This window comes from Channa argus, unplaced genomic scaffold (genome assembly GCF_033026475.1).
Source record: "Channa argus isolate prfri unplaced genomic scaffold, Channa argus male v1.0 Contig009, whole genome shotgun sequence".
NCBI classification, from domain to species: domain Eukaryota; kingdom Metazoa; phylum Chordata; class Actinopteri; order Anabantiformes; family Channidae; genus Channa; species Channa argus.
The window spans coordinates 942,250-964,363 of NW_027125228.1; the positions used below are offsets into that span (position 1 = coordinate 942,250).

Genomic DNA, 22,114 nt, shown 5'->3' on the forward strand with positions numbered 1-22,114 from the left:
GGGCAGTACAGGAAGCTGATTGGTCCATCCTACACTTCCTGGAGTTTTAAAAGTACGGTTCCCAACAGCTAGCGAGGCTCTTTCTGGCATCAGCACCTGTTTGCTGTTCTTGGTTTCCAAACCTTATTTAGCATTTTTGAATTGTTAGGTTTTGTGCCGTGGTTTTGTTTATAAATTGTATATTTTGTAAATAGTATTAAATCTGTAGGGGTGAACTGCCATTTTCTTTGGACTGTTTTCACATTAGGGAGTTAGGGTTAGCGACTGTCTTTTGGTTTGTTTATTTCTATCAGGCTAGTTAGCACTTTCTGTGGGAAATGGCTTATTTTGTTTATTATGTTGGCCTTGGTTCGCCCTGAGTTGTAGTGTCATGTTTTGTTTGACACTTTCTTTCGTTTAAAATAAATAATATTCTGTTGGAACATCTCGATCCTGGATTTTGGTTTGGGGATCGGAGAGGGAACATGCTAATTTATCTTTGTATGTTGCACCCTGACCCCCTAGAAAGGGGCGTAACAGACCAGTACAGTTATAGTACTTTGTACATTGCCACATTTATCTTCTTCTTAGCAAGTGTCATGCATTCTGCTTCTCCAGCGTTTTTAAGAGCTGTTGATGATATCAAATGCAGCTTACGGCCACACCGCTCTCTAAGCGCCTGATCTCGTCCGATCTCGGCAGCCAAATAGAGCCGGGCCTGGTTAGTACTTGGTAGGAAGACCGCCTGGGAATACCAGGTGCTGTAAGCTTTTTTGCTTGGGTTTACGGGCAGCACAAGCTGGTGTTACTGCCTATTTATTCATAGAAATTGTTCTATATTTTCATCAAATTTTGTTCTTTCATTGCTGTTTTGCTACTTTATTGGTTTGTCAACCATCGTGCTTCATTACTAGTAGACCATGTTACGGTCCTGGCCATATGTGTTGTTTTTATTTTCTTGTTCTTATAGGTGCCCTGCCTGATTGGCTGGATTGGGGGGCAGTACAGGAAGCTGATTGGTCCATCCTACACTTCCTGGAGTTTTAAAAGTACGGTTCCCAACAGCTAGCGAGGCTCTTTCTGGCATCAGCACCTGTTTGCTGTTCTTGGTTTCCAAACCTTATTTAGCATTTTTGAATTGTTAGGTTTTGTGCCGTGGTTTTGTTTATAAATTGTATATTTTGTAAATAGTATTAAATCTGTAGGGGTGAACTGCCATTTTCTTTGGACTGTTTTCACATTAGGGAGTTAGGGTTAGCGACTGTCTTTTGGTTTGTTTATTTCTATCAGGCTAGCCAGCACTTTCTGTGGGAAATGGCTTATTTTGTTTATTATGTTGGCCTTGGTTCGCCCTGAGTTGTAGTGTCATGTTTTGTTTGACACTTTCTTTCGTTTAAAATAAATATCATTCTGTTGGAACATCTCGATCCTGGATTTTGGTTTGGGGATCGGAGAGGGAACATGCTAATTTATCTTTGTATGTTGCACCCTGACCCCCTAGAAAGGGGCGTAACAGACCAGTACAGTTATAGTACTTTGTACTTTGCCACATTTATCTTCTTCTTAGCAAGTGTCATGCATTCTGCTTCTCCAGCGTTTTTAAGAGCTGTTGATGATATTAAATGCAGCTTACGGCCACACCGCTCTCTAAGCGCCCGATCTCGTCCGATCTCGGCAGCCAAATAGAGCCGGGCCTGGTTAGTACTTGGTAGGAAGACCGCCTGGGAATACCAGGTGCTGTAAGCTTTTTTGCTTGGGTTTACGGGCAGCACAAGCTGGTGTTACTGCCTATTTATTCATAGAAATTGTTCTATATTTTCATCAAATTTTGTTCTTTCATTGCTGTTTTGCTACTTTATTGGTTTGCCAACCATCGTGCTTCATTACTAGTAGACCATGTTACGGTCCTGGCCATATGTGTTGTTTTTATTTTCTTGTTCTTATAGGTGCCCTGCCTGATTGGCTGGATTGGGGGGCAGTACAGGAAGCTGATTGGTCCATCCTACACTTCCTGGAGTTTTAAAAGTACGGTTCCCAACAGCTAGCGAGGCTCTTTCTGGCAGCAGCACCTGTTTGCTGTTCTTGGTTTCCAAATCTTATTTAGCATTTTTGAATTGTTAGGTTTTGTGCCGTGGTTTTGTTTATAAATTGTATATTTTGTAAATAGTATTAAATCTGTAGGGGTGGACTGCCATTTTCTTTTGATTGTTTTCTCTTGTTTTCACATTAGGGAGTTAGGGTTAGCGACTATCTTTTGGTTTGTTTATTTCTATCAGGCTAGCTAGCACTTTCTGTGGGAAATGGCTTATTTTGTTTATTATGTTGGCCTTGGTTCGCCCTGAGTTGTAGTGTCATGTTTTGTTTGACACTTTCTTTCGTTTAAAATAAATATCATTCTGTTGGAACATCTCAATCCTGGATTTTGGTTTGAGGATCGGAGAGGGAACATGCAAATTTATCTTTGTATGTTTCACCCTGACCCCCTAGACAGGGGCGTAACAGACCAGTACAGTTATAGTACTTTGTACTTTGCCACATTTATCTTCTTCTTAGCAAGTGTCATGCATTCTGCTTCTCTAGCGTTTTTAAGAGCTGTTAATAATGTCAAATGCAGCTTACGGCCACACCGCTCTGTAAGCGCCCGATCTCGTCCGATCTCGGCAGCCAAATAGAGCCGGGCCTGGTTAGTACTTGGTAGGAAGACCGCCTGGGAATACCAGGTGCTGTAAGCTTTTTTGCTTGGGTTTACGGGCAGCACAAGCTGGTGTTACTGCCTATTTATTCATAGAAATTGTTCTATATTTTCATCAAATTTTGTTCTTTCATTGCTGTTTTGCTACTTTATTGGTTTGCCAACCATCGTGCTTCATTACTAGTAGACCATGTTACGGTCCTGGCCATATGTGTTGTTTTTATTTTCTTGTTCTTATAGGTGCCCTGCCTGATTGGCCGGATTGGGGGGCAGTACAGGAAGCTGATTGGTCCATCCTACACTTCCTGGAGTTTTAAAAGTACGGTTCCCAACAGCTAGCGAGGCTCTTTCTGGCATCAGCACCTGTTTGCTGTTCTTGGTTTCCAAACCTTATTTAGCATTTTTGAATTGTTAGGTTTTGTGCCGTGGTTTTGTTTATAAATTGTATATTTTGTAAATAGTATTAAATCTGTAGGGGTGAACTGCCATTTTCTTTGGACTGTTTTCACATTAGGGAGTTAGGGTTAGCGACTGTCTTTTGGTTTGTTTATTTCTATCAGGCTAGCTAGCACTTTCTGTGGGAAATGGCTTATTTTGTTTATTATGTTGGCCTTGGTTCGCCCTGAGTTGTAGTGTCATGTTTTGTTTGACACTTTCTTTCGTTTAAAATAAATATCATTCTGTTGGAACATCTCGATCCTGGATTTTGGTTTGGGGATCGGAGAGGGAACATGCTAATTTATCTTTGTATGTTGCACCCTGACCCCCTAGAAAGGGGCGTAACAGACCAGTACAGTTATAGTACTTTGTACTTTGCCACATTTATCTTCTTCTTAGCAAGTGTCATGCATTCTGCTTCTCCAGCGTTTTTAAGAGCTGTTGATGATATCAAATGCAGCTTACGGCCACACCGCTCTCTAAGCCCCCGATCTCGTCCGATCTCGGCAGCCAAATAGAGCCGGGCCTGGTTAGTACTTGGTAGGAAGACCGCCTGGGAATACCAGGTGCTGTAAGCTTTTTTGCTTGGGTTTACGGGCAGCACAAGCTGGTGTTACTGCCTATTTATTCATAGAAATTGTTCTATATTTTCATCAAATTTTGTTCTTTCATTGCTGTTTTGCTACTTTATTGGTTTGCCAACCATCGTGCTTCATTACTAGTAGACCATGTTACGGTCCTGGCCATATGTGTTGTTTTTATTTTCTTGTTCTTATAGGTGCCCTGCCTGATTGGCTGGATTGGGGGGCAGTACAGGAAGCTGATTGGTCCATCCTACACTTCCTGGAGTTTTAAAAGTACGGTTCCCAACAGCTAGCGAGGCTCTTTCTGGCAGCAGCACCTGTTTGCTGTTCTTGGTTTCCAAACCTTATTTAGCATTTTTGAATTGTTAGGTTTTGTGCCGTGGTTTTGTTTATAAATTGTATATTTTGTAAATAGTATTAAATCTGTAGGGGTGAACTGCCATTTTCTTTGGACTGTTTTCACATTAGGGAGTTAGGGTTAGCGACTGTCTTTTGGTTTGTTTATTTCTATCAGGCTAGCTAGCACTTTCTGTGGGAAATGGCTTATTTTGTTTATTATGTTGGCCTTGGTTCGCCCTGAGTTGTAGTGTCATGTTTTGTTTGACACTTTCTTTCGTTTAAAATAAATATCATTCTGTTGGAACATCTCGATCCTGGATTTTGGTTTGGGGATCGGAGAGGGAACATGCTAATTTATCTTTGTATGTTGCACCCTGACCCCCTAGAAAGGGGCGTAACAGACCAGTACAGTTATAGTACTTTGTACTTTGCCACATTTATCTTCTTCTTAGCAAGTGTCATGCATTCTGCTTCTCCAGCGTTTTTAAGAGCTGTTGATGATATCAAATGCAGCTTACGGCCACACCGCTCTCTAAGCGCCCGATCTCGTCCGATCTCGGCAGCCAAATAGAGCCGGGCCTGGTGAGTACTTGGTAGGAAGACCGCCTGGGAATACCAGGTGCTGTAAGCTTTTTTGCTTGGGTTTACGGGCAGCACAAGCTGGTGTTACTGCCTATTTATTCATAGAAATTGTTCTATATTTTCATCAAATTTTGTTCTTTCATTGCTGTTTTGCTACTTTATTGGTTTGTCAACCATCGTGCTTCATTACTAGTAGACCATGTTACGGTCCTGGCCATATGTGTTGTTTTTATTTTCTTGTTCTTATAGGTGCCCTGCCTGATTGGCCGGATTTGGGGGAAGTACAGGATGCTGATTGGTCCATCCTACACTTCCTGGAGTTTTAAATGTACGGTTCCCAACAGCTAGCGAGGCTCTTTCTGGCAGCAGCACCTGTTTGTTGTTCTTGGTTTCCAAATCTTATTTAGCATTTTTGAATTGTTAGGTTTTGTGCCGTGGTTTTGTTTATAAATTGTATATTTTGTAAATAGTATTAAATATGTAGGGGTGGACTGCCATTTTCTTTTGATTGTTTTCTCTTGTTTTCACATTAGGGAGTTAGGGTTAGCGACTATCTTTTGGTTTGTTTATTTCTATCAGGCTAGCTAGCACTTTCTGTGGGAAATGGCTTATTTTGTTTATTATGTTGGCCTTGGTTCGCCCTGAGTTGTAGTGTCATGTTTTGTTTGACACTTTCTTTCGTTTAAAATAAATATCATTCTGTTGGAACATCTCAATCCTGGATTTTGGTTTGAGGATCGGAGAGGGAACATGCAAATTTATCTTTGTATGTTTCACCCTGACCCCCTAGACAGGGGCGTAACAGACCAGTACAGTTATAGTACTTTGTACTTTGCCACATTTATCTTCTTCTTAGCAAGTGTCATGCATTCTGCTTCTCTAGCGTTTTTAAGAGCTGTTGATAATGTCAAATGTACCTTACGGCCACACCGCTCTGTAAGCGCCCGATCTCGTCCGATCTCGGCAGCCAAATAGAGCCGGGCCTGGTTAGTACTTGGTAGGAAGACCGCCTGGGAATACCAGGTGCTGTAAACTTTTTTTGCTTGGGTTTACAGGCAGCACAAGCTGGTGTTACTGCCTATTTATTCATAGAAATTGTTCTATATTTTCATCAAATTTTGTTCTTTCATTGCTGTTTTGCTACTTTATTGGTTTGTCAACCATCGTGCTTCATTACTAGTAGACCATGTTACGGTCCTGGCCATATGTGTTGTTTTTATTTTCTTGTTCTTATAGGTGCCCTGCCTGATTGGCCGGATTGGGGGGCAGTACAGGAAGCTGATTGGTCCATCCTACACTTCCTGGAGTTTTAAAAGTACGGTTCCCAACAGCTAGCGAGGCTCTTTCTGGCATCAGCACCTGTTTGCTGTTCTTGGTTTCCAAACCTTATTTAGCATTTTTGAATTGTTAGGTTTTGTGCCGTGGTTTTGTTTATAAATTGTATATTTTGTAAATAGTATTAAATCTGTAGGGGTGAACTGCCATTTTCTTTGGAATGTTTTCACATTAGGGAGTTAGGGTTAGCGACTGTCTTTTGGTTTGTTTATTTCTATCAGGCTAGCCAGCACTTTCTGTGGGAAATGGCTTATTTTGTGTATTATGTTGGCCTTGGTTCGCCCTGAGTTGTAGTGTCATGTTTTGTTTGACACTTTCTTTCGTTTAAAATAAATATCATTCTGTTGGAACATCTCGATCCTGGATTTTGGTTTGGGGATCGGAGAGGGAACATGCTAATTTATCTTTGTATGTTGCACCCTGACCCCCTAGAAAGGGGCGTAACAGACCAGTACAGTTATAGTACTTTGTACTTTGCCACATTTATCTTCTTCTTAGCAAGTGTCATGCATTCTGCTTCTCCAGCGTTTTTAAGAGCTGTTGAAGATATTAAATGCAGCTTACGGCCACACCGCTCTCTAAGCGCCCGATCTCGTCCGATCTCGGCAGCCAAATAGAGCCGGGCCTGGTTAGTACTTGGTAGGAAGACCGCCTGGGAATACCAGGTGCTGTAAGCTTTTTTGCTTGGGTTTACGGGCAGCACAAGCTGGTGTTACTGCCTATTTATTCATAGAAATTGTTCTATATTTTCATCAAATTTTGTTCTTTCATTGCTGTTTTGCTACTTTATTGGTTTGCCAACCATCGTGCTTCATTACTAGTAGACCATGTTACGGTCCTGGCCATATGTGTTGTTTTTATTTTCTTGTTCTTATAGGTGCCCTGCCTGATTGGCTGGATTGGGGGGCAGTACAGGAAGCTGATTGGTCCATCCTACACTTCCTGGAGTTTTAAAAGTACGGTTCCCAACAGCTAGCGAGGCTCTTTCTGGCAGCAGCACCTGTTTGCTGTTCTTGGTTTCCAAATCTTATTTAGCATTTTTGAATTGTTAGGTTTTGTGCCGTGGTTTTGTTTATAAATTGTATATTTTGTAAATAGTATTAAATCTGTAGGGGTGGACTGCCATTTTCTTTTGATTGTTTTCTCTTGTTTTCACATTAGGGAGTTAGGGTTAGCGACTATCTTTTGGTTTGTTTATTTCTATCAGGCTAGCTAGCACTTTCTGTGGGAAATGGCTTATTTTGTTTATTATGTTGGCCTTGGTTCGCCCTGAGTTGTAGTGTCATGTTTTGTTTGACACTTTCTTTCGTTTAAAATAAATATCATTCTGTTGGAACATCTCAATCCTGGATTTTGGTTTGAGGATCGGAGAGGGAACATGCAAATTTATCTTTTTATGTTTCACCCTGACCCCCTAGACAGGGGCGTAACAGACCAGTACAGTTATAGTACTTTGTACTTTGCCACATTTATCTTCTTCTTAGCAAGTGTCATGCATTCTGCTTCTCTAGCGTTTTTAAGAGCTTTTAATAATGTCAAATGCAGCTTACGGCCACACCGCTCTGTAAGCGCCCGATCTCGTCCGATCTCGGCAGCCAAATAGAGCCGGGCCTGGTTAGTACTTGGTAGGAAGACCGCCTGGGAATACCAGGTGCTGTAAGCTTTTTTGCTTGGGTTTACAGGCAGCACAAGCTGGTGTTACTGCCTATTTATTCATAGAAATTGTTCTATATTTTCATCAAATTTTGTTCTTTCATTGCTGTTTTGCTACTTTATTGGTTTGCCAACCATCGTGCTTCATTACTAGTAGACCATGTTACGGTCCTGGCCATATGTGTTGTTTTTATTTTCTTGTTCTTATAGGTGCCCTGCCTGATTGGCCGGATTGGGGGGCAGTACAGGAAGCTGATTGGTCCATCCTACACTTCCTGGAGTTTTAAAAGTACGGTTCCCAACAGCTAGCGAGGCTCTTTCTGGCATCAGCACCTGTTTGCTGTTCTTGGTTTCCAAACCTTATTTAGCATTTTTGAATTGTTAGGTTTTGTGCCGTGGTTTTGTTTATAAATTGTATATTTTGTAAATAGTATTAAATCTGTAGGGGTGAACTGCCATTTTCTTTGGACTGTTTTCACATTAGGGAGTTAGGGTTAGCGACTGTCTTTTGGTTTGTTTATTTCTATCAGGCTAGCTAGCACTTTCTGTGGGAAATGGCTTATTTTGTGTATTATGTTGGCCTTGGTTCGCCCTGAGTTGTAGTGTCATGTTTTGTTTGACACTTTCTTTCGTTTAAAATAAATATCATTCTGTTGGAACATCTCGATCCTGGATTTTGGTTTGGGGATCGGAGAGGGAACATGCTAATTTATCTTTGTATGTTGCACCCTGACCCCCTAGAAAGGGGCGTAACAGACCAGTACAGTTATAGTACTTTGTACTTTGCCACATTTATCTTCTTCTTAGCAAGTGTCATGCATTCTGCTTCTCCAGCGTTTTTAAGAGCTGTTGAAGATATTAAATGCAGCTTACGGCCACACCGCTCTCTAAGCGCCCGATCTCGTCCGATCTCGGCAGCCAAATAGAGCCGGGCCTGGTTAGTACTTGGTAGGAAGACCGCCTGGGAATACCAGGTGCTGTAAGCTTTTTTGCTTGGGTTTACGGGCAGCACAAGCTGGTGTTACTGCCTATTTATTCATAGAAATTGTTCTATATTTTCATCAAATTTTGTTCTTTCATTGCTGTTTTGCTACTTTATTGGTTTGCCAACCATCGTGCTTCATTACTAGTAGACCATGTTACGGTCCTGGCCATATGTGTTGTTTTTATTTTCTTGTTCTTATAGGTGCCCTGCCTGATTGGCTGGATTGGGGGGCAGTACAGGAAGCTGATTGGTCCATCCTACACTTCCTGGAGTTTTAAAAGTACGGTTCCCAACAGCTAGCGAGGCTCTTTCTGGCAGCAGCACCTGTTTGCTGTTCTTGGTTTCCAAATCTTATTTAGCATTTTTGAATTGTTAGGTTTTGTGCCGTGGTTTTGTTTATAAATTGTATATTTTGTAAATAGTATTAAATCTGTAGGGGTGGACTGCCATTTTCTTTTGATTGTTTTCTCTTGTTTTCACATTAGGGAGTTAGGGTTAGCGACTATCTTTTGGTTTGTTTATTTCTATCAGGCTAGCTAGCACTTTCTGTGGGAAATGGCTTATTTTGTTTATTATGTTGGCCTTGGTTCGCCCTGAGTTGTAGTGTCATGTTTTGTTTGACACTTTCTTTCGTTTAAAATAAATATCATTCTGTTGGAACATCTCAATCCTGGATTTTGGTTTGAGGATCGGAGAGGGAACATGCAAATTTATCTTTTTATGTTTCACCCTGACCCCCTAGACAGGGGCGTAACAGACCAGTACAGTTATAGTACTTTGTACTTTGCCACATTTATCTTCTTCTTAGCAAGTGTCATGCATTCTGCTTCTCTAGCGTTTTTAAGAGCTTTTAATAATGTCAAATGCAGCTTACGGCCACACCGCTCTGTAAGCGCCCGATCTCGTCCGATCTCGGCAGCCAAATAGAGCCGGGCCTGGTTAGTACTTGGTAGGAAGACCGCCTGGGAATACCAGGTGCTGTAAGCTTTTTTGCTTGGGTTTACAGGCAGCACAAGCTGGTGTTACTGCCTATTTATTCATAGAAATTGTTCTATATTTTCATCAAATTTTGTTCTTTCATTGCTGTTTTGCTACTTTATTGGTTTGCCAACCATCGTGCTTCATTACTAGTAGACCATGTTACGGTCCTGTTCATATGTGTTGTTTTTATTTTCTTGTTCTTATAGGTGCCCTGCCTGATTGGCCGGATTGGGGGGCAGTACAGGAAGCTGATTGGTCCATCCTACACTTCCTGGAGTTTTAAAAGTACGGTTCCCAACAGCTAGCGAGGCTCTTTCTGGCATCAGCACCTGTTTGCTGTTCTTGGTTTCCAAACCTTATTTAGCATTTTTGAATTGTTAGGTTTTGTGCCGTGGTTTTGTTTATAAATTGTATATTTTGTAAATAGTATTAAATCTGTAGGGGTGAACTGCCATTTTCTTTGGACTGTTTTCACATTAGGGAGTTAGGGTTAGCGACTGTCTTTTGGTTTGTTTATTTCTATCAGGCTAGCTAGCACTTTCTGTGGGAAATGGCTTATTTTGTTTATTATGTTGGCCTTGGTTCGCCCTGAGTTGTAGTGTCATGTTTTGTTTGACACTTTCTTTCGTTTAAAATAAATATCATTCTGTTGGAACATCTCGATCCTGGATTTTGGTTTGGGGATCGGAGAGGGAACATGCTAATTTATCTTTGTATGTTGCACCCTGACCCCCTAGAAAGGGGCGTAACAGACCAGTACAGTTATAGTACTTTGTACTTTGCCACATTTATCTTCTTCTTAGCAAGTGTCATGCATTCTGCTTCTCCAGCGTTTTTAAGAGCTGTTGATGATATCAAATGCAGCTTACGGCCACACCGCTCTCTAAGTGCCCGATCTCGTCCGATCTCGGCAGCCAAATAGAGCCGGGCCTGGTTAGTACTTGGTAGGAAGACCGCCTGGGAATACCAGGTGCTGTAAGCTTTTTTGCTTGGGTTTACGGGCAGCACAAGCTGGTGTTACTGCCTATTTATTCATAGAAATTGTTCTATATTTTCATCAAATTTTGTTCTTTCATTGCTGTTTTGCTACTTTATTGGTTTGCCAACCATCGTGCTTCATTACTAGTAGACCATGTTACGGTCCTGGCCATATGTGTTGTTTTTATTTTCTTGTTCTTATAGGTGCCCTGCCTGATTGGCTGGATTGGGGGGCAGTACAGGAAGCTGATTGGTCCATCCTACACTTCCTGGAGTTTTAAAAGTACGGTTCCCAACAGCTAGCGAGGCTCTTTCTGGCAGCAGCACCTGTTTGCTGTTCTTGGTTTCCAAATCTTATTTAGCATTTTTGAATTGTTAGGTTTTGTGCCGTGGTTTTGTTTATAAATTGTATATTTTGTAAATAGTATTAAATCTTTAGGGGTGGACTGCCATTTTCTTTTGATTGTTTTCTCTTGTTTTCACATTAGGGAGTTAGGGTTAGCGACTATCTTTTGGTTTTTTTATTTCTATCAGGCTAGCTAGCACTTTCTGTGGGAAATGGCTTATTTTGTTTATTATGTTGGCCTTGGTTCGCCCTGAGTTGTAGTGTCATGTTTTGTTTGACACTTTCTTTCGTTTAAAATAAATATCATTCTGTTGGAACATCTCAATCCTGGATTTTGGTTTGAGGATCGGAGAGGGAACATGCGAATTTATCTTTGTATGTTTCACCCTGACCCCCTAGACAGGGGCGTAACAGACCAGTACAGTTATAGTACTTTGTACTTTGCCACATTTATCTTCTTCTTAGCAAGTGTCATGCATTCTGCTTCTCTAGCGTTTTTAAGAGCTGTTGATAATGTCAAATGCAGCTTACGGCCACACCGCTCTGTAAGCGCCCGATCTCGTCCGATCTCGGCAGCCAAATAGAGCCGGGCCTGGTTAGTACTTGGTAGGAAGACCGCCTGGGAATACCAGGTGCTGTAAGCTTTTTTGCTTGGGTTTACAGGCAGCACAAGCTGGTGTTACTGCCTATTTATTCATAGAAATTGTTCTATATTTTCATCAAATTTTGTTCTTTCATTGCTGTTTTGCTACTATATTGGTTTGCCAACCATCGTGCTTCATTACTAGTAGACCATGTTACGGTCCTGGCCATATGTGTTGTTTTTATTTTCTTGTTCTTATAGGTGCCCTGCCTGATTGGCCTGATTGGGGGGCAGTACAGGAAGCTGATTGGTCCATCCTACACTTCCTGGAGTTTTAAAAGTACGGTTCCCAACAGCTAGCGAGGCTCTTTCTGGCATCAGCACCTGTTTGCTGTTCTTGGTTTCCAAACCTTATTTAGCATTTTTGAATTGTTAGGTTTTGTGCCGTGGTTTTGTTTATAAATTGTATATTTTGTAAATAGTATTAAATCTGTAGGGGTGAACAGCCATTTTCTTTTGATTGTTTTCTCTTGTTTTCACATTAGGGAGTTAGGGTTAGTGACTGTCTTTTGGTTTGTTTATTTCTATCAGGCTAGCTAGCACTTTCTGTGGGAAATGGCTTATTTTGTTTATTATGTTGGCCTTGGTTCGCCCTGAGTTGTAGTGTCATGTTTTGTTTGAGACTTTCTTTCGTTTAAAATAAATATCATTCTGTTGGAACATCTCAATCCTGGATTTTGGTTTGAGGATCGGAGAGGGAACATGCGAATTTATCTTTGTATGTTTCACCCTGACCCCCTAGACAGGGGCGTAACAGACCAGTACAGTTATAGTACTTTGTACTTTGCCACATTTATCTTCTTCTTAGCAAGTGTCATGCATTCTGCTTCTCTAGCGTTTTTAAGAGCTGTTGATAATGTCAAATGCAGCTTACGGCCACACCGCTCTGTAAGCGCCCGATCTCGTCCGATCTCGGCAGCCAAATAGAGCCGGGCCTGGTTAGTACTTGGTAGGAAGACCGCCTGGGAATACCAGGTGCTGTAAGCTTTTTTGCTTGGGTTTACAGGCAGCACAAGCTGGTGTTACTGCCTATTTATTCATAGAAATTGTTCTATATTTTCATCAAATTTTGTTCTTTCATTGCTGTTTTGCTACTTTATTGGTTTGCCAACCATCGTGCTTCATTACTAGTAGACCATGTTACGGTCCTGGCCATATGTGTTGTTTTTATTTTCTTGTTCTTATAGGTGCCCTGCCTGATTGGCCGGATTGGGGGGCAGTACAGGAAGCTGATTGGTCCATCCTACACTTCCTGGAGTTTTAAAAGTATGGTTCCCAACAGCTAGCGAGGCTCTTTCTGGCATCAGCACCTGTTTGCTGTTCTTGGTTTCCAAACCTTATTTAGCATTTTTGAATTGTTAGGTTTTGTGCCGTGGTTTTGTTTATAAATTGTATATTTTGTAAATAGTATTAAATCTGTAGGGGTGAACTGCCATTTTCTTTGGACTGTTTTCACATTAGGGAGTTAGGGTTAGCGACTGTCTTTTGGTTTGTTTATTTCTATCAGGCTAGCTAGCACTTTCTGTGGGAAATGGCTTATTTTGTTTATTATGTTGGCCTTGGTTCGCCCTGAGTTGTAGTGTCATGTTTTGTTTGACACTTTCTTTCGTTTAAAATAAATATCATTCTGTTGGAACATCTCGATCCTGGATTTTGGTTTGGGGATCGGAGAGGGAACATGCTAATTTATCTTTGTATGTTGCACCCTGACCCCCTAGAAAGGGGCGTAACAGACCAGTACAGTTATAGTACTTTGTACTTTGCCACATTTATCTTCTTCTTAGCAAGTGTCATGCATTCTGCTTCTCCAGCGTTTTTAAGAGCTGTTGATGATATCAAATGCAGCTTACGGCCACACCGCTCTCTAAGCGCCCGATCTCGTCCGATCTCGGCAGCCAAATAGAGCCGGGCCTGGTTAGTACTTGGTAGGAAGACCGCCTGGGAATACCAGGTGCTGTAAGCTTTTTTGCTTGGGTTTACGGGCAGCACAAGCTGGTGTTACTGCCTATTTATTCATAGAAATTGTTCTATATTTTTATCAAATTTTGATCTTTCATTGCTGTTTTGCTACTTTATTGGTTTGCCAACCATCGTGCTTCATTACTAGTAGACCATGTTACGGTCCTGGCCATATGTGTTGTTTTTATTTTCTTGTTCTTATAGGTGCCCTGCCTGATTGGCTGGATTGGGGGGCAGTACAGGAAGCTGATTGGTCCATCCTACACTTCCTGGAGTTTTAAAAGTATGGTTCCCAACAGCTAGCGAGGCTCTTTCTGGCATCAGCACCTGTTTGCTGTTCTTGGTTTCCAAACCTTATTTAGCATTTTTGAATTGTTAGGTTTTGTGCCGTGGTTTTGTTTATAAATTGTATATTTTGTAAATAGTATTAAATCTGTAGGGGTGGACTGCCATTTTTCTTTTGATTGTTTTCTCTTGTTTTCACATTAGGGAGTTAGGGTTAGCGACTGTCTTTTGGTTTGTTTCTTTCTATCAGGCTAGCTAGCACTTTCTGTGGGAAATGGCTTATTTTGTTTATTATGTTGGCCTTGGTTCGCCCTGAGTTGTAGTGTCATGTTTTGTTTGACACTTTCTTTCGTTTAAAATAAATATCATTCTGTTGGAACATCTCAATCCTGGATTTTGGTTTGGGGATCGGAGAGGGAACATGCAAATTTATCTTTGTATGTTTCACCCTGACCCCCTAGACAGGGGCGTAACAGACCAGTACAGTTATAGTACTTTGTACTTTGCCACATTTATCTTCTTCTTAGCAAGTGTCATGCATTCTGCTTCTCTAGCGTTTTTAAGAGCTGTTGATGATGTCAAATGCATGTTACGGCCACACCGCTCTCTAAGCGCCCGATCTCGTCCGATCTCGGCAGCCAAATAGGGCCGGGCCTGGTTAGTACTTGGTAGGAAGACCGCCTGGGAATACCAGGTGCTGTAAGTTTTTTTGCTTGGGTTTACGGGCAGCTCAAGCTGGTGTTACTGCCTATTTATTCATAGAAATTGTTCTATATTTTCATCAAATTTTGTTCTTTCATTGCTGTTTTGCTACTTTATTGGTTTGCCAACCATCGTGCTTCATTACTAGTAGACCATGTTACGGTCCTGGCCATATGTGTTGTTTTTATTTTCTTGTTCTTATAGGTGCCCTGCCTGATTGGCCGGATTTGGGGGAAGTACAGGAAGCTGATTGGTCCATCCTACACTTCCTGGAGTTTTAAAAGTACGGTTCCCAACAGCTAGCGAGGCTCTTTCTGGCAGCAGCACCTGTTTGCTGTTCTTGGTTTCCAAATCTTATTTAGCATTTTTGAATTGTTAGGTTTTGTGCCGTGGTTTTGTTTATAAATTGTATATTTTGTAAATAGTATTAAATCTGTAGGGGTGGACTGCCATTTTCTTTTGATTGTTTTCTCTTGTTTTCACATTAGGGAGTTAGGGTTAGCGACTATCTTTTGGTTTGTTTATTTCTATCAGGCTAGCTAGCACTTTCTGTGGGAAATGGCTTATTTTGTTTATTATGTTGGCCTTGGTTCGCCCTGAGTTGTAGTGTCATGTTTTGTTTGACACTTTCTTTCGTTTAAAATAAATATCATTCTGTTGGAACATCTCAATCCTGGATTTTGGTTTGAGGATCGGAGAGGGAACATGCAAATTTATCTTTGTATGTTTCACCCTGACCCCCTAGACAGGGGCGTAACAGACCAGTACAGTTATAGTACTTTGTACTTTGCCACATTTATCTTCTTCTTAGCAAGTGTCATGCATTCTGCTTCTCTAGCGTTTTTAAGAGCTGTTGATAATGTCAAATGCAGCTTACGGCCACACCGCTCTCTAAGCGCCCGATCTCGTCCGATCTCGGCAGCCAAATAGAGCCGGGCCTGGTTAGTACTTGGTAGGAAGACCGCCTGGGAATACCAGGTGCTGTAAGCTTTTTTGCTTGGGTTTACAGGCAGCACAAGCTGGTGTTACTGCCTATTTATTCATAGAAATTGTTCTATATTTTCATCAAATTTTGTTCTTTCATTGCTGTTTTGCTACTTTATTGGTTTGCCAACCATCGTGCTTCATTACTAGTAGACCATGTTACGGTCCTGGCCATATGTGTTGTTTTTATTTTCTTGTTCTTATAGGTGCCCTGCCTGATTGGCCGGATTGGGGGGCAGTACAGGAGGCTGATTGGTCCATCCTACACTTGCTGGAGTTTTAAAAGTACGGTTCCCAACAGCTAGCGAGGCTCTTTCTGGCATCAGCACCTGTTTGCTGTTCTTGGTTTCCAAACCTTATTTAGCATTTTTGAATTGTTAGGTTTTGTGCCGTGGTTTTGTTTATAAATTGTATATTTTGTAAATAGTATTAAATCTGTAGGGGTGAACAGCCATTTTCTTTTGATTGTTTTCTCTTGTTTTCACATTAGGGAGTTAGGGTTAGTGACTGTCTTTTGGTTTGTTTATTTCTATCAGGCTAGCTAGCACTTTCTGTGGGAAATGGCTTATTTTGTTTATTATGTTGGCCTTGGTTCGCCCTGAGTTGTAGTGTCATGTTTTGTTTGACACTTTCTTTCGTTTAAAATAAATATCATTCTGTTGGAACATCTCAATCCTGGATTTTGGTTTGAGGATCGGAGAGGGAACATGCAAATTTATCTTTGTATGTTTCACCCTGACCCCCTAGACAGGGGCGTAACAGACCAGTACAGTTATAGTACTTTGTACTTTGCCACATTTATCTTCTTCTTAGCAAGTGTCATGCATTCTGCTTCTCTAGCGTTTTTAAGAGCTGTTGATAATGTCAAATGCAGCTTACGGCCACACCGCTCTCTAAGCGCCCGATCTCGTCCGATCTCGGCAGCCAAATAGAGCCGGGCCTGGTTAGTACTTGGTAGGAAGACCGCCTGGGAATACCAGGTGCTGTAAGCTTTTTTGCTTGGGTTTACAGGCAGCACAAGCTGGTGTTACTGCCTATTTATTCATAGAAATTGTTCTATATTTTCATCAAATTTTGTTCTTTCATTGCTGTTTTGCTACTTTATTGGTTTGCCAACCATCGTGCTTCATTACTAGTAGACCATGTTACGGTCCTGGCCATATGTGTTGTTTTTATTTTCTTGTTCTTATAGGTGCCCTGCCTGATTGGCCGGATTGGGGGGCAGTACAGGAAGCTGATTGGTCCATCCTACACTTCCTGGAGTTTTAAAAGTACGGTTCCCAACAGCTAGCGAGGCTCTTTCTGGCATCAGCACCTGTTTGCTGTTCTTGGTTTCCAAACCTTATTTAGCATTTTTGAATTGTTAGGTTTTGTGCCGTGGTTTTGTTTATAAATTGTATATTTTGTAAATAGTATTAAATCTGTAGGGGTGAACTGCCATTTTCTTTGGACTGTTTTCACATTAGGGAGTTAGGGTTAGCGACTGTCTTTTGGTTTGTTTATTTCTATCAGGCTAGCTAGCACTTTCTGTGGGAAATGGCTTATTTTGTTTATTATGTTGGCCTTGGTTCGCCCTGAGTTGTAGTGTCATGTTTTGTTTGACACTTTCTTTCGTTTAAAATAAATATCATTCTGTTGGAACATCTCGATCCTGGATTTTGGTTTGGGGATCGGAGAGGGAACATGCTAATTTATCTTTGTATGTTGCACCCTGACCCCCTAGAAAGGGGCGTAACAGACCAGTACAGTTATAGTACTTTGTACTTTGCCACATTTATCTTCTTCTTAGCAAGTGTCATGCATTCTGCTTCTCCAGCGTTTTTAAGAGCTGTTGATGATATCAAATGCAGCTTACGGCCACACCGCTCTCTAAGCGCCCGATCTCGTCCGATCTCGGCAGCCAAATAGAGCCGGGCCTGGTTAGTACTTGGTAGGAAGACCGCCTGGGAATACCAGGTGCTGTAAGCTTTTTTGCTTGGGTTTACGGGCAGCACAAGCTGGTGTTACTGCCTATTTATTCATAGAAATTGTTCTATATTTTCATCAAATTTTGTTCTTTCATTGCTGTTTTGCTACTTTATTGGTTTGCCAACCATCGTGCTTCATTACTAGTAGACCATGTTACGGTCCTGGCCATATGTGTTGTTTTTATTTTCTTGTTCTTATAGGTGCCCTGCCTGATTGGCTGGATTGGGGGGCAGTACAGGAAGCTGATTGGTCCATCCTACACTTCCTGGAGTTTTAAAAGTACGGTTCCCAACAGCTAGCGAGGCTCTTTCTGGCAGCAGCACCTGTTTGCTGTTCTTGGTTTCCAAATCTTATTTAGCATTTTTGAATTGTTAGGTTTTGTGCCGTGGTTTTGTTTATAAATTGTATATTTTGTAAATAGTATTAAATCTTTAGGGGTGGACTGCCATTTTCTTTTGATTGTTTTCTCTTGTTTTCACATTAGGGAGTTAGGGTTAGCGACTATCTTTTGGTTTTTTTATTTCTATCAGGCTAGCTAGCACTTTCTGTGGGAAATGGCTTATTTTGTTTATTATGTTGGCCTTGGTTCGCCCTGAGTTGTAGTGTCATGTTTTGTTTGACACTTTCTTTCGTTTAAAATAAATATCATTCTGTTGGAACATCTCAATCCTGGATTTTGGTTTGAGGATCGGAGAGGGAACATGCGAATTTATCTTTGTATGTTTCACCCTGACCCCCTAGACAGGGGCGTAACAGACCAGTACAGTTATAGTACTTTGTACTTTGCCACATTTATCTTCTTCTTAGCAAGTGTCATGCATTCTGCTTCTCTAGCGTTTTTAAGAGCTGTTGATAATGTCAAATGCAGCTTACGGCCACACCGCTCTGTAAGCGCCCGATCTCGTCCGATCTCGGCAGCCAAATAGAGCCGGGCCTGGTTAGTACTTGGTAGGAAGACCGCCTGGGAATACCAGGTGCTGTAAGCTTTTTTGCTTGGGTTTACAGGCAGCACAAGCTGGTGTTACTGCCTATTTATTCATAGAAATTGTTCTATATTTTCATCAAATTTTGTTCTTTCATTGCTGTTTTGCTACTATATTGGTTTGCCAACCATCGTGCTTCATTACTAGTAGACCATGTTACGGTCCTGGCCATATGTGTTGTTTTTATTTTCTTGTTCTTATAGGTGCCCTGCCTGATTGGCCGGATTGGGGGGCAGTACAGGAAGCTGATTGGTCCATCCTACACTTCCTGGAGTTTTAAAAGTACGGTTCCCAACAGCTAGCGAGGCTCTTTCTGGCATCAGCACCTGTTTGCTGTTCTTGGTTTCCAAACCTTATTTAGCATTTTTGAATTGTTAGGTTTTGTGCCGTGGTTTTGTTTATAAATTGTATATTTTGTAAATAGTATTAAATCTGTAGGGGTGAACTGCCATTTTCTTTGGACTGTTTTCACATTAGGGAGTTAGGGTTAGCGACTGTCTTTTGGTTTGTTTATTTCTATCAGGCTAGCTAGCACTTTCTGTGGGAAATGGCTTATTTTGTTTATTATGTTGGCCTTGGTTCGCCCTGAGTTGTAGTGTCATGTTTTGTTTGACACTTTCTTTCGTTTAAAATAAATATCATTCTGTTGGAACATCTCGATCCTGGATTTTGGTTTGGGGATCGGAGAGGGAACATGCTAATTTATCTTTGTATGTTGCACCCTGACCCCCTAGAAAGGGGCGTAACAGACCAGTACAGTTATAGTACTTTGTACTTTGCCACATTTATCTTCTTCTTAGCAAGTGTCATGCATTCTGCTTCTCCAGCGTTTTTAAGAGCTGTTGATGATATCAAATGCAGCTTACGGCCACACCGCTCTCTAAGCGCCCGATCTCGTCCGATCTCGGCAGCCAAATAGAGCCGGGCCTGGTTAGTACTTGGTAGGAAGACCGCCTGGGAATACCAGGTGCTGTAAGCTTTTTTGCTTGGGTTTACGGGCAGCACAAGCTGGTGTTACTGCCTATTTATTCATAGAAATTGTTCTATATTTTCATCAAATTTTGTTCTTTCATTGCTGTTTTGCTACTTTATTGGTTTGCCAACCATCGTGCTTCATTACTAGTAGACCATGTTACGGTCCTGGCCATATGTGTTGTTTTTATTTTCTTGTTCTTATAGGTGCCCTGCCTGATTGGCTGGATTGGGGGGCAGTACAGGAAGCTGATTGGTCCATCCTACACTTCCTGGAGTTTTAAAAGTATGGTTCCCAACAGCTAGCGAGGCTCTTTCTGGCATCAGCACCTGTTTGCTGTTCTTGGTTTCCAAACCTTATTTAGCATTTTTGAATTGTTAGGTTTTGTGCCGTGGTTTTGTTTATAAATTGTATATTTTGTAAATAGTATTAAATCTGTAGGGGTGGACTGCCATTTTTCTTTTGATTGTTTTCTCTTGTTTTCACATTAGGGAGTTAGGGTTAGCGACTGTCTTTTGGTTTGTTTCTTTCTATCAGGCTAGCTAGCACTTTCTGTGGGAAATGGCTTATTTTGTTTATTATGTTGGCCTTGGTTCGCCCTGAGTTGTAGTGTCATGTTTTGTTTGACACTTTCTTTCGTTTAAAATAAATATCATTCTGTTGGAACATCTCAATCCTGGATTTTGGTTTGGGGATCGGAGAGGGAACATGCAAATTTATCTTTGTATGTTTCACCCTGACCCCCTAGACAGGGGCGTAACAGACCAGTACAGTTATAGTACTTTGTACTTTGCCACATTTATCTTCTTCTTAGCAAGTGTCATGCATTCTGCTTCTCTAGCGTTTTTAAGAGCTGTTGATGATGTCAAATGCATGTTACGGCCACACCGCTCTCTGAGCGCCCGATCTCGTCCGATCTCGGCAGCCAAATAGGGCCGGGCCTGGTTAGTACTTGGTAGGAAGACCGCCTGGGAATACCAGGTGCTGTAAGCTTTTTTGCTTGGGTTTACGGGCAGCTCAAGCTGGTGTTACTGCCTATTTATTCATAGAAATTGTTCTATATTTTCATCAAATTTTGTTCTTTCATTGCTGTTTTGCTACTTTATTGGTTTGCCAACCATCGTGCTTCATTACTAGTAGACCATGTTACGGTCCTGGCCATATGTGTTGTTTTTATTTTCTTGTTCTTATAGGTGCCCTGCCTGATTGGCCGGATTTGGGGGAAGTACAGGAAGCTGATTGGTCCATCCTACACTTCCTGGAGTTTTAAAAGTACGGTTCCCAACAGCTAGCGAGGCTCTTTCTGGCAGCAGCACCTGTTTGCTGTTATTGGTTTCCAAATCTTATTTAGCATTTTTGAATTGTTAGGTTTTGTGCCGTGGTTTTGTTTATAAATTGTATATTTTGTAAATAGTATTAAATCTGTAGGGGTGGACTGCCATTTTCTTTTGATTGTTTTCTCTTGTTTTCACATTAGAGAGTTAGGGTTAGCGACTATCTTTTGGTTTGTTTATTTCTATCAGGCTAGCTAGCACTTTCTGTGGGAAATGGCTTATTTTGTTTATTATGTTGGCCTTGGTTCGCCCTGAGTTGTAGTGTCATGTTTTGTTTGACACTTTCTTTCGTTTAAAATAAATATCATTCTGTTGGAACATCTCAATCCTGGATTTTGGTTTGAGGATCGGAGAGGGAACATGCAAATTTATCTTTGTATGTTTCACCCTGACCCCCTAGACAGGGGCGTAACAGACCAGTACAGTTATAGTACTTTGTACTTTGCCACATTTATCTTCTTCTTAGCAAGTGTCATGCATTCTGCTTCTCTAGCGTTTTTAAGAGCTGTTGATAATGTCAAATGCAGCTTACGGCCACACCACTCTCTAAGCGCCCGATCTCGTCCGATCTCGGCAGCCAAATAGAGCCGGGCCTGGTTAGTACTTGGTAGGAAGACCGCCTGGGAATACCAGGTGCTGTAAGCTTTTTTGCTTGGGTTTAGAGGCAGCACAAGCTGGTGTTACTGCCTATTTATTCATAGAAATTGTTCTATATTTTCATCAAATTTTGTTCTTTCATTGCTGTTTTGCTACTTTATTGGTTTGCCAACCATCGTGCTTCATTACTAGTAGACCATGTTACGGTCCTGGCCATATGTGTTGTTTTTATTTTCTTGTTCTTATAGGTGCCCTGCCTGATTGGCCGGATTGGGGGGCAGTACAGGAGGCTGATTGGTCCATCCTACACTTGCTGGAGTTTTAAAAGTACGGTTCCCAACAGCTAGCGAGGCTCTTTCTGGCATCAGCACCTGTTTGCTGTTCTTGGTTTCCAAACCTTATTTAGCATTTTTGAATTGTTAGGTTTTGTGCCGTGGTTTTGTTTATAAATTGTATATTTTGTAAATAGTATTAAATCTGTAGGGGTGAACAGCCATTTTGTTTTGATTGTTTTCTCTTGTTTTCACATTAGGGAGTTAGGGTTAGTGACCGTCTTTTGGTTTGTTTATTTCTATCAGGCTAGCTAGCACTTTCTGTGGGAAATGGCTTATTTTGTTTATTATGTTGGCCTTGGTTCGCCCTGAGTTGTAGTGTCATGTTTTGTTTGACACTTTCTTTCGTTTAAAATAAATATCATTCTGTTGGAACATCTCAATCCTGGATTTTGGTTTGAGGATCGGAGAGGGAACATGCGAATTTATCTTTGTATGTTTCACCCTGACCCCCTAGACAGG

At 41.3% G+C, this 22,114-nt stretch overlaps 6 non-coding genes and 16 pseudogenes across 6 annotated transcripts; all 22 read left to right on the forward strand.

Annotated features, from left to right (window-relative positions):
• Positions 1-630: 630 nt before the first annotated feature.
• LOC137110142 (5S ribosomal RNA) lies at positions 631-749 on the forward strand (annotated as a pseudogene).
• An 857-nt stretch (positions 750-1,606) lies between these two features.
• Positions 1,607-1,725, forward strand: LOC137111144 (5S ribosomal RNA; annotated as a pseudogene).
• Positions 1,726-2,592: 867 nt separating this feature from the next.
• LOC137111019 (5S ribosomal RNA) lies at positions 2,593-2,711 on the forward strand. Its single transcript, XR_010912317.1, has one exon. It is a non-coding gene; the product is annotated as a 5S ribosomal RNA (ribosomal RNA).
• An 857-nt stretch (positions 2,712-3,568) lies between these two features.
• Positions 3,569-3,687, forward strand: LOC137110017 (5S ribosomal RNA; annotated as a pseudogene).
• An 857-nt stretch (positions 3,688-4,544) lies between these two features.
• LOC137110143 (5S ribosomal RNA) lies at positions 4,545-4,663 on the forward strand (annotated as a pseudogene).
• Positions 4,664-5,530: 867 nt separating this feature from the next.
• LOC137110246 (5S ribosomal RNA) lies at positions 5,531-5,649 on the forward strand (annotated as a pseudogene).
• An 858-nt stretch (positions 5,650-6,507) lies between these two features.
• LOC137111145 (5S ribosomal RNA) lies at positions 6,508-6,626 on the forward strand (annotated as a pseudogene).
• Positions 6,627-7,493: 867 nt separating this feature from the next.
• LOC137111031 (5S ribosomal RNA) lies at positions 7,494-7,612 on the forward strand. Its single transcript, XR_010912318.1, has one exon. It is a non-coding gene; the product is annotated as a 5S ribosomal RNA (ribosomal RNA).
• Positions 7,613-8,469: 857 nt separating this feature from the next.
• LOC137111147 (5S ribosomal RNA) lies at positions 8,470-8,588 on the forward strand (annotated as a pseudogene).
• Positions 8,589-9,455: 867 nt separating this feature from the next.
• Positions 9,456-9,574, forward strand: LOC137111042 (5S ribosomal RNA). Its single transcript, XR_010912319.1, has one exon. It is a non-coding gene; the product is annotated as a 5S ribosomal RNA (ribosomal RNA).
• An 857-nt stretch (positions 9,575-10,431) lies between these two features.
• LOC137110113 (5S ribosomal RNA) lies at positions 10,432-10,550 on the forward strand (annotated as a pseudogene).
• Positions 10,551-11,417: 867 nt separating this feature from the next.
• Positions 11,418-11,536, forward strand: LOC137111053 (5S ribosomal RNA). The gene has a single exon (XR_010912320.1). It is a non-coding gene; the product is annotated as a 5S ribosomal RNA (ribosomal RNA).
• An 867-nt stretch (positions 11,537-12,403) lies between these two features.
• On the forward strand, positions 12,404-12,522 carry LOC137111066 (5S ribosomal RNA). The gene has a single exon (XR_010912321.1). It is a non-coding gene; the product is annotated as a 5S ribosomal RNA (ribosomal RNA).
• Positions 12,523-13,379: 857 nt separating this feature from the next.
• Positions 13,380-13,498, forward strand: LOC137111148 (5S ribosomal RNA; annotated as a pseudogene).
• Positions 13,499-14,366: 868 nt separating this feature from the next.
• Positions 14,367-14,485, forward strand: LOC137110586 (5S ribosomal RNA; annotated as a pseudogene).
• Positions 14,486-15,352: 867 nt separating this feature from the next.
• Positions 15,353-15,471, forward strand: LOC137111149 (5S ribosomal RNA; annotated as a pseudogene).
• An 867-nt stretch (positions 15,472-16,338) lies between these two features.
• Positions 16,339-16,457, forward strand: LOC137111150 (5S ribosomal RNA; annotated as a pseudogene).
• An 857-nt stretch (positions 16,458-17,314) lies between these two features.
• LOC137111151 (5S ribosomal RNA) lies at positions 17,315-17,433 on the forward strand (annotated as a pseudogene).
• An 867-nt stretch (positions 17,434-18,300) lies between these two features.
• LOC137111078 (5S ribosomal RNA) lies at positions 18,301-18,419 on the forward strand. The gene has a single exon (XR_010912322.1). It is a non-coding gene; the product is annotated as a 5S ribosomal RNA (ribosomal RNA).
• Positions 18,420-19,276: 857 nt separating this feature from the next.
• LOC137111152 (5S ribosomal RNA) lies at positions 19,277-19,395 on the forward strand (annotated as a pseudogene).
• Positions 19,396-20,263: 868 nt separating this feature from the next.
• On the forward strand, positions 20,264-20,382 carry LOC137110719 (5S ribosomal RNA; annotated as a pseudogene).
• An 867-nt stretch (positions 20,383-21,249) lies between these two features.
• LOC137111225 (5S ribosomal RNA) lies at positions 21,250-21,368 on the forward strand (annotated as a pseudogene).
• Positions 21,369-22,114: the final 746 nt, after the last annotated feature.